The sequence below is a fragment of the Astatotilapia calliptera genome, chromosome 10 (genome assembly GCF_964374335.1).
Source record: "Astatotilapia calliptera chromosome 10, fAstCal68.1, whole genome shotgun sequence".
Lineage (NCBI taxonomy): Eukaryota > Metazoa > Chordata > Actinopteri > Cichliformes > Cichlidae > Astatotilapia > Astatotilapia calliptera.
The window spans coordinates 21,989,524-21,998,715 of record NC_137431.1 but is presented as its reverse complement, the minus strand read 5'-3'; the positions used below and the strand labels follow the sequence as shown (position 1 = coordinate 21,998,715).

General features: G+C 37.1%; 1 long non-coding RNA gene across 1 annotated transcript; it reads left to right on the top strand.

Annotated features, from left to right (window-relative positions):
- The first annotated feature begins 272 nt into the window (after positions 1-272).
- Positions 273-1,138, top strand: LOC113030927 (uncharacterized). Its single transcript, XR_003273666.2, has 2 exons — positions 273-339; positions 754-1,138. It is a non-coding gene; the product is annotated as an uncharacterized LOC113030927 (long non-coding RNA).
- The last annotated feature ends 8,054 nt before the right edge of the window (positions 1,139-9,192 follow it).

Sequence of the window (9,192 nt, the reverse complement as noted above, 5' to 3'; positions counted from 1 at the left end):
CGTGCAGCGTTTAAAGCGTGGAAGTACTGTGTAACCCAGTAGAGAAAACTACCTTTTGTTATTTTTTTCTTGTTTTCGTTTTGATTGTATAAATGTATTTTCATTATTTTATTTTGAAAAGAAACATTTATTTTGAAAAAAGGAAGTGTGATCCTCTAGCAAACTTTATTTTCTGTTGCTGGATCACAAGGGATAAATGCCTTTTTCATTGGTTGAAGGTGGTTTTAGCCCCGTCTTCCGAAACACCAGACCATCATTTCACATGAGCTAGATTTTTTCGCACGTGGAAATAGATGAGACAGGTCACGGATAGCTCGTGCGGAATTTTCTAACATTTTGGTGAGTTTAGCCCATGGGTTTGAAAAGTTAATGTGTTAGTCTGTTGCTAAAAGTTGTTTCTTCTGTTCATACCGATTCGCGAGTGGTAATTTGCTGTTTAAAAACGGTTGAAATGCTGTTGTGGTAGGATTTGTTTAGCATACTTGAAGGATGATTGGAAAAATGTATTATCTTGCTGGTTATACCTATTAATCATAATTTCATGGTTAAAAAGAGAACAAGAAATTCATTTGTTGTTTACATGGTTAAAATAATTTCATGTATAACGAGAGATATATTCAAAGCATGCATGTAATGTATTACTGTGGTAATGTGAAAGAAATGTGAAAAGAGATAAAGAACTAAAGCTATAGCTGTGATACAAGAGAAGAAACGGAGCTGGCTGTGTACAATAATGTTAATATTGTTGTGCAGGCTAGGTTTTTTTCCCTTGTCCGTGTGGAAGGAACTAAGATTTTGGATTCCAATGGATTCTCTCCGGATGGAGATGGCGAGCCTGAGCCCAGACTGAACTTTGCAGAGGAACCTACTCTTCTTCCTCGACGGAGACTCCCAAGTGGTAACACACAAACCACAAACGAAAGAGAACAAGAACTAGACTAAGAATTTTTGACTTGACAAATGACCAAAGACAAAAAGACAATTGAATATTGAGCTCAAACGACTATTTTTGGGGTTATTTTTGTTTTGCCGGCTTCTTCTTATTATTGTTATGGTTATTATCACTACTACTGTCAATGTGGAATTTGTGTCTTGTTTATTTCATTTTTGTGCAAAATAATAACTGTTGCTGCTCAAATTCCTGTCTCCAGCCATTTCATTCTGCATTCGCCTCGCTTTCTATTGTAGCCCTGCCGAACCTAGCAACTGGTCCGTAGTTTGGCTGTCCTAAACTATTTAAAATGAGTCAGTGGTTACAACTGACCTTACTTTAAGTTTGATTCCATAAAAAGTGACAAAAACATTAGCGTCCGTTGTGCGTGGGAAAAAACTTCTTTAGTCTAAGTTTAGAACCCCTTAGCTTCCAAGCAAGTACCGACAGTACGCTACGACGTAATGGGAAATTCACAGACAAACTCGCAGATTCTTCAACTGACAGCTGCGGCACACCTGCACCAGGGCAAACCTCCGCCTGCCCCACTCCTGCTTTACAGTTGAAAATAGAGCAACAGGACTGCTAGTCTTTGACTTTATTTATTTTCTACTGTGTTTTACTTGCATTTATTTGAAAGACTGAGTGTAAACACAAATAAATATTTTATTTTATGTGCTGGAATGTGCAGAAAATAGGTTTAAATGTTAAACAAATTTCTTCTGGTGAGTGAATGTTGCATATAATTTAATGTTTGCTTGATGCATAAAGTTAAAAGATTAAAACTAATAAAACAAGTTTTAAAAAGAGACTTTTCCATTTGATTACATTTTGTATGATGGATTATGCAGAAAAAGTAGAATTGGGCTGAAAGATCTATTGCTTTATCACCTATTCAGGTTGTAAATCGTGTTTTTAAAAAGTAACTAAGTAACTAAGTAATTAATTACTTTTGAAAATAAGTATTACTTTTTTGCGGAAGTAATCAGTAATTAGTAACTGATCACTTTTTTCACCAACACTGGTGACAGTATGGATTGTGACAAAGACTTCATGATCTTTGCAACAGTGAATATAAATGCTAAAACTGAATATATTGGATAGTGTTCCCCCTGCACCATTAACAAATGGTTCAGCCCATAGCATGACCGTCTTTTTTCTTGTTTTCAGTAGCAAGCCATGCTTATGACTGTGTCAGAGCACATTTTGAACAACACCTTGGGAATTTTGCTTTTTACACAGGTGGTTGGATGTTACACTCTGGAAATGGAAGGAAGGTGAGTGTTATTAACCCTCTGTGGTCCACCGACAGGCTGCACCTCCAAGTCACATGACTATTTTCAGCTGACTCGATGACGCAGACTGGGGCATGTTCAGAAACAGCTCCGACGATGACGTCAACGTGTTTACGGAAGCGGTTGTGGGATTCATCGGGAAACTAGCGGATGATACCGTGGAGACAAAGACTATCACAACGTTTCCCAACCAGAAGCCGTGGGTGGATAAAACCATCCGCGACGCTCTGAGATCCCGCACCGCTGCCTACAACACGGGACTCAAGACGGGGGACATGGACCCGTACAAAGCCGCGTCATATAACGTGCGGAGGGCGGTGAAAGAGGCGAAGCAGCGCTACGGGAGGAAACTAGAGTCACAACTCCAACAGAGTGACTCTAGGAGCCTGTGGCGGGGACTAAGGACAATAACGGACTATAAAGCACCAACAACCGGTATGACGAACGCGGCCGTGACTCTGGCAGACGAGCTGAACACTTTCTATGCTCGCTTCGAGGCTGCAGCTAAGGCAGGGGTGGGCAAACTTTTTGATTCGTGGGCCACATTGAGTTCTAACATTTGACAAATGGGCCGGAACAGGAGTAGATAGATGGCATGCTTTGAAAACATCACCTCATTGGGGGAAAAATACACATCTTGGGATATGGAGAAAACATGTGCTTTAATTTCATTTTTTTTTAAATGAAGAAAAGCATTACAATAAAATCTCTGACTTCGAAATGAGCCTTTAAACACTGAAAATCAAATAAATGAACATTTTATTTTAAAGCACTGAAAGTTCTGTTATCCTTCAGGATATCACATCACTCTCCTCCTAACTTTTTTTTTTTTTCTTTCCAAAAACGGTAGGAGATGCAGATGTACTTGTCCTGTTCCTTTTATTGTGTGGATGCTTTAAGCATCCACACTATTGAGTTCCTGTTTCTCTTTATTCTTTATTAGTGTGAATGCTTGAAAAGCATTCACAGTATTGTTATTCGAATCTTTATTCTATTTTATTATTATCTATTCCGTACGTTTTTTGTAATCTATCTCCTTCAAAACCGTTCAACTTAGAAAAACCATTCAAACACCATTAGATTCCTATTCTTTTGGACATGACTGCTTCTACTTTTCTCATTTTTAACATTTATATTTTTAATTTTATTCAACTTTATTCAACAAAAATTTCCCATGTATTTCAATGGGGAGACCCTTAAAATTCTCATTCAACTTACTCATTTTTAAACTCTTACTACTTCCACATACATTGACATAGAGCCACCATTCAAACTTTAAAACGAAGACAAGACATTCAACTATTCAACTTGTATTTATCTTTTCAATATCTATTATACTTTTTCTTCAGTTCCAGTTTAAGTTTCATGATGTTTTTTCACCCGTTTCAGAGTTTATAATGGGTGTGTATGGGACGGAATGTTGGGGCTAGAGTGAGGCAGCTCAACTGCTAGAGTGAGAGGAGCAAAAAAATTAATCTTAAAATCTTTTTTAAAACTGCTGCTGTGTCCGCAGCGTTTGCTCTACAGGTATGATTTTACCCTCAAAACGTAGCCATCGCTGTCCTCTTTCATCCAATGTGTTTACTATTGTCCTAGGTGTTATGGTTCTTTCGTAAATGTCACCAATGCACAGCCTCCTCCCTCCAACTCTTCCATAGACTCTAATGTTAAAATGGCTCAGAAGGTTCGTTTGAAAATCAGAAGAGCATGGTGTCTTTCCACTGTCACCACGTCCATATAATAAACTCCACAGGCATGAAAACTGAGAATTCAGTAGACTAGACATTGCTGTCACTCACGGTGAAAGAATTTTGTCAATATGACCTATACTTTTCATTTGGGAACGATTTGTTTGGGCCTGACTTTTCTGTTCATTTTAAGCAGCAAAAGTGAGGCGCATGTCTGTGTACGTGTGTATGGAGCCATTGGGTGCGGTCACTATAGCAACCAGGCTCACACCTGCCTGCTTAACGAGCTCTGCCTGCCACTCTGCCAAGATTCATCTTAAGCACTTCTCTTTCAACTGCTGCTGTGTCCACAGTGTTACAGCCATCATTTTACCCTCAAATTGTCGCCATTATTGTTCTCTTTCCAACACCGTATCTTTCAAAGCTCAGGCATTTAAACTTTTTAAACTGTGTGGATCAAAGTGGAGGGATCACATTTTAGTCATTCAGTGATTCAAAGAATATGACCTTTTAATATTCATTCAGATGTTTTCTGACTCTAAATGTTCTTTTCTCATTTCTTAGGGTTTTCTAATTTACATTTAAAACATTTTCAGTTTTTTTCCAACTCCTTCTTCTGTGTAACCTTCAGCTTTTAGCAGTTCAGCACCTTTGTTTTCAGGTTAAATTCGGGTTTTTTTTTTTGGTTTTTTTTTATCTCATTCAATATTTTTAACTCAAAATTCAGCAATTAATTCATTTCAGTGCAAACATTCAGATTCAAGCATTCACACTGCAGTTTCTTCAGAAAATGCACTTTCTAGTTATTATTAGTGTGAATGCTTGAAAAGCATTCACAGTATTGTTCTTCTAATCTTTATTCTATTTTATTTATTATTCTGTATTCCGTACGTTTTTTGTAATCTATCTCCTTCAAAACCGTTCAACTTAGAAAAACCATTCAAACACCGTTAGATTCCTATTCTTTTGGACATGACTGCTTCTATTTTTCTCATTTCTAACATTTATATTTTTAATTTTATTCAACTTTATTTAACAAAAATTTATAATGTATTTCAATGGAGAGACCCTTCAAATTCTCATTCAAATTCCTCCTCTTTAAACTGTATCTACTTCCACATACATTGACATAGAGCCACCATTCAAACTTTAAAACGAAGACAAGACATTCAACTATTCAACTTGTATTTATCTTTTCAATATCTATTATACTTTTTCTTCAGTTCCAGTTTAAGTTTCATGATGTTTTTTCACCCGTTTCAGAGTTTATAATGGGTGTGTATGGGACGGAATGTTGGGGCTAGAGTGAGGCAGCTCAACTGCTAGAGTGAGAGGAGCAAAAAAAATAATCTTAAAATCTTTTTTAAAACTGCTGCTGTGTCCGCAGCGTTTGCTCTACAGGTATGATTTTACCCTCAAAACGTAGCCATGGCTGTCCTCTTTCATCCAATGTGTTTACTATTGTCCTAGGTGTTATGGTTCTTTCGTAAATGTCACCAATGCACAGCCTCCTCCCTCCAACTCTTCCATAGACTCTAATGTTAAAATGGCTCAGAAGGTTCGTTTGAAAATCAGAAGAGCATGGTGTCTTTACACTGTCACCACGTCCATATAATAAGCTCCACAGGCATGAAAACTGAGAATTAGGTAGACTAGACATGGCTGTCGCTCACGGTGAAAGAATTTTGTCAGTACGACATGTACTTTTCATTTGGGAACGATTTGTTTCGGCCTGACTTTTCTGTTCATTTTAAGCAGCAAAAGTGAGGCGCATGTCTGTGTGCGTGTGTATGGAGCCATTGGGTGCGGTCACTATAGCAACCAGGCTCACACCTGCCTGCTTAACGAGCTCTGCCTGCCACTGTACCAAGATTCAACTTAAACACTTCTCTTTCAACTGCTGCTGTGTCCACAGTGTTACAGCCATCATTTTACCCTCAAAACGTCGCCATCGTTGTTCTTTTTCCAACATCTTGTCTTTCAAAGCTCAGAGATGTAAACTTTTTAAACTGTGTGGGTCCAAGTGGAGGGATCACATTTTAGTCATTCAGTGATTCAAAGAATATGACCTTTTGATATTCATTCAGATGTTTTCTGACTCTAAATGTTCTTTTCTCATTTCTTAGGTTTTTCTAATTTACAATTAAAACATTTTCAGCTTTTTTCCAACTTCTTCTTCTGTGTAACCTTCAGCTTTTAGCAGTTCAGCACCTTTGTTTTCAGGTTAAATTCGGGTTTTTTTTTTAATCTCATTCAAAATTTTTAACTTAAATTCAGTAATTATTTCATTTCAATGCATACATTCAGATTCAAGCATTCACACTGCAGTTTCTTCAGAAAATGCACTTTCTAGTTATTAGTGTGAATGCTTGAAAAGCATTCACAGTATTGTTATTCTAATCTTTATTATTAGTGTGAATGCTTGAAAAGCATTCACAGTATTGTTCTTCTAATCTTTATTCTATTTTATTAGTGTGAATGCTTGAAAAGCATTCACAGTATTGTTATTCGAATCTTTATTCTATTTTATTATTATGGATTCCGTACGTTTTTTGTACTCTATCTCCTTCAAAACCGTTCAACTTAGAAAAACCATTCAAACACCATTAGATTCCTATTCTTTTGGACATGACTGCTTCTATTTTTCTCATTTTTAACATTTATATTTTTAATTTTATTCAACTTTTTTCAACAAAAATTTCCCATGTATTTCAATGGGGAGACCCTTCAAATTCTCATTCAACTTCCTCCTCTTTAAACTGTATCTACTTCCACATACATTGACATAGAGCCACCATTCAAACTTTAAAACGAAGACAAGACATTCAACTATTCAACTTGTATTTATCTTTTCAATATCTATTATACTTTTTCTTCAGTTCCAGTTTAAGTTTCATGATGTTTTTTCACCCGTTTCAGAGTTTATAATGGGTGTGTATGGGACGGAATGTTGGGGCTAGAGTGAGGCAGCTCAACTGCTAGAGTGAGAGGAGCAAAAAAATTAATCTTAAAATCTTTTTTAAAACTGCTGCTGTGTCCGCAGCGTTTGCTCTACAGGTATGATTTTACCCTCAAAACGTAGCCATGGCTGTCCTCTTTCATCCAATGTGTTTACTATTGTCCTAGGTGTTGTGGTTCTTTCATAAATGTCACCAATGCACAGCCTCCTCCCTCCAACTCTTCCATAGACTCTAATGTTAAAATGGCTCAGAAGGTTCGTTTGAAAATCAGAAGAGCATGGTGTCTTTACACTGTCACCACGTCCATATAATAAGCTCCACAGGCATGAAAACTGAGAATTAGGTAGACTAGACATGGCTGTCGCTCACGGTGAAAGAATTTTGTCAATACGACTTTTACTTTTCATTTGGGAACGATTTGTTTCGGCCTGACTTTTCTGTTCATTTTAAGCAGCAAAAGTGAGGTGCATGTCTGTGTACGTGTGTATGGAGCCATTGGGTGCGGTCACTATAGCAACCAGGCTCACACCTGCCTGCTTAACGAGCTCTGCCTGCCACTGTGCCAAGATTCATCTTAAGCACTTCTCTTTCAACTGCTGCTGTGTCCACAGTGTTACAGCCATCATTTTACCCTCAAATTGTCGCCATTATTGTTCTCTTTCCAACACCGTATCTTTCAAAGCTCAGGCATTTAAACTTTTTAAACTGTGTGGATCAAAGTGGAGGGATCACATTTGAGTCATTCAGTGATTCAAAGAATATGACCTTTTAATATTCATTCAGATGTTTTCTGACTCTAAATGTTCTTTTCTCATTTCTTAGGGTTTTCTAATTTACATTTAAAACATTTTCAGTTTTTTTCCAACTTCTTCTGTGTAACCTTCAGCTTTTAGCAGTTCAGCACCTTTGTTTTCAGGTTAAATTCGTTTTTTTTTTTTTTGTTTTTTTTTAATCTCATTCAATATTTTTAACTCAAAATTCAGCAATTAATTCATTTCAGTGCATACATTCAGATTCAAGCATTCACACTGCAGTTTCTTCAGAAAATGCACTTTCTAGTTTATTATTCTGTATTCCGTACTTTTTTTTTGTAATCTATCTCCTTCAAAACCGTTCAACTTAGAAAAACCATTCAAACACCGTTAGATTCCTATTCTTTTGGACATGACTGCTTCTATTTTTCTCATTTCTAACATTTATATTTTTAATTTTATTCAACTTTATTTAACAAAAATTTATAATGTATTTCAATGGAGAGACCCTTCAAATTCTCATTCAAATTCCTCCTCTTTAAACTGTATCTACTTCCACATACATTGACATAGAGCCACCATTCAAACTTTGAAACGAAGACAAGACATTCAACTATTCAACTTGTATTTATCTTTTCAATATCTATTATACTTTTTCTTCAGTTCCAGTTTAAGTTTCATGATGTTTTTTCACCCGTTTCAGAGTTTATAATGGGTGTGTATGGGACGGAATGTTGGGGCTAGAGTGAGGCAGCTCAACTGCTAGAGTGAGAGGAGCAAAAAAAATAATCTTAAAATCTTTTTTAAAACTGCTGCTGTGTCCGCAGCGTTTGCTCTACAGGTATGATTTTACCCTCAAAACGTAGCCATGGCTGTCCTCTTTCATCCAATGTGTTTACTATTATCCTAGGTGTTATGGTTCTTTCATAAATGTCACCAATGCACAGCCTCCTCCCTCCAACTCTTCCATAGACTCTAATGTTAAAATGGCTCAGAAGGTTCATTTGAAAATCAGAAGAGCATGGTGTCTTTACACTGTCACCACGTCCATATAATAAGCTCCACAGGCATGAAAACTGAGAATTAGGTAGACTAGACATGGCTGTCGCTCACGGTGAAAGAATTTTGTCAGTACGACATGTACTTTTCATTTGGGAACGATTTGTTTCGGCCTGACTTTTCTGTTCATTTTAAGCAGCAAAAGTGAGGTGCATGTCTGTGTGCGTGTGTATGGAGCCATTGGGTGCGGTCACTATAGCAACCAGGCTCACACCTGCCTGCTTAACGAGCTCTGCCTGCCACTCTGCCAAGATTCAACTTAAACACTTCTCTTTCAACTGCTGCTGTGTCCACAGTGTTAAAGCCATCATTTTACCCTCAAAACGTCGCCATCGTTGTTCTCTTTCCAACATCTTGTCTTTCAAAGCTCAGGCATTTAAACTTTTTAAACTGTGTGGATCAAAGTGGAGGGATCACATTTGAGTCATTCAGTGATTCAAAGAATATGACCTTTTAATATTCATTCAGATGTTTTCTGACTCTAAATGTTCTTTTCTCATTTCTTAG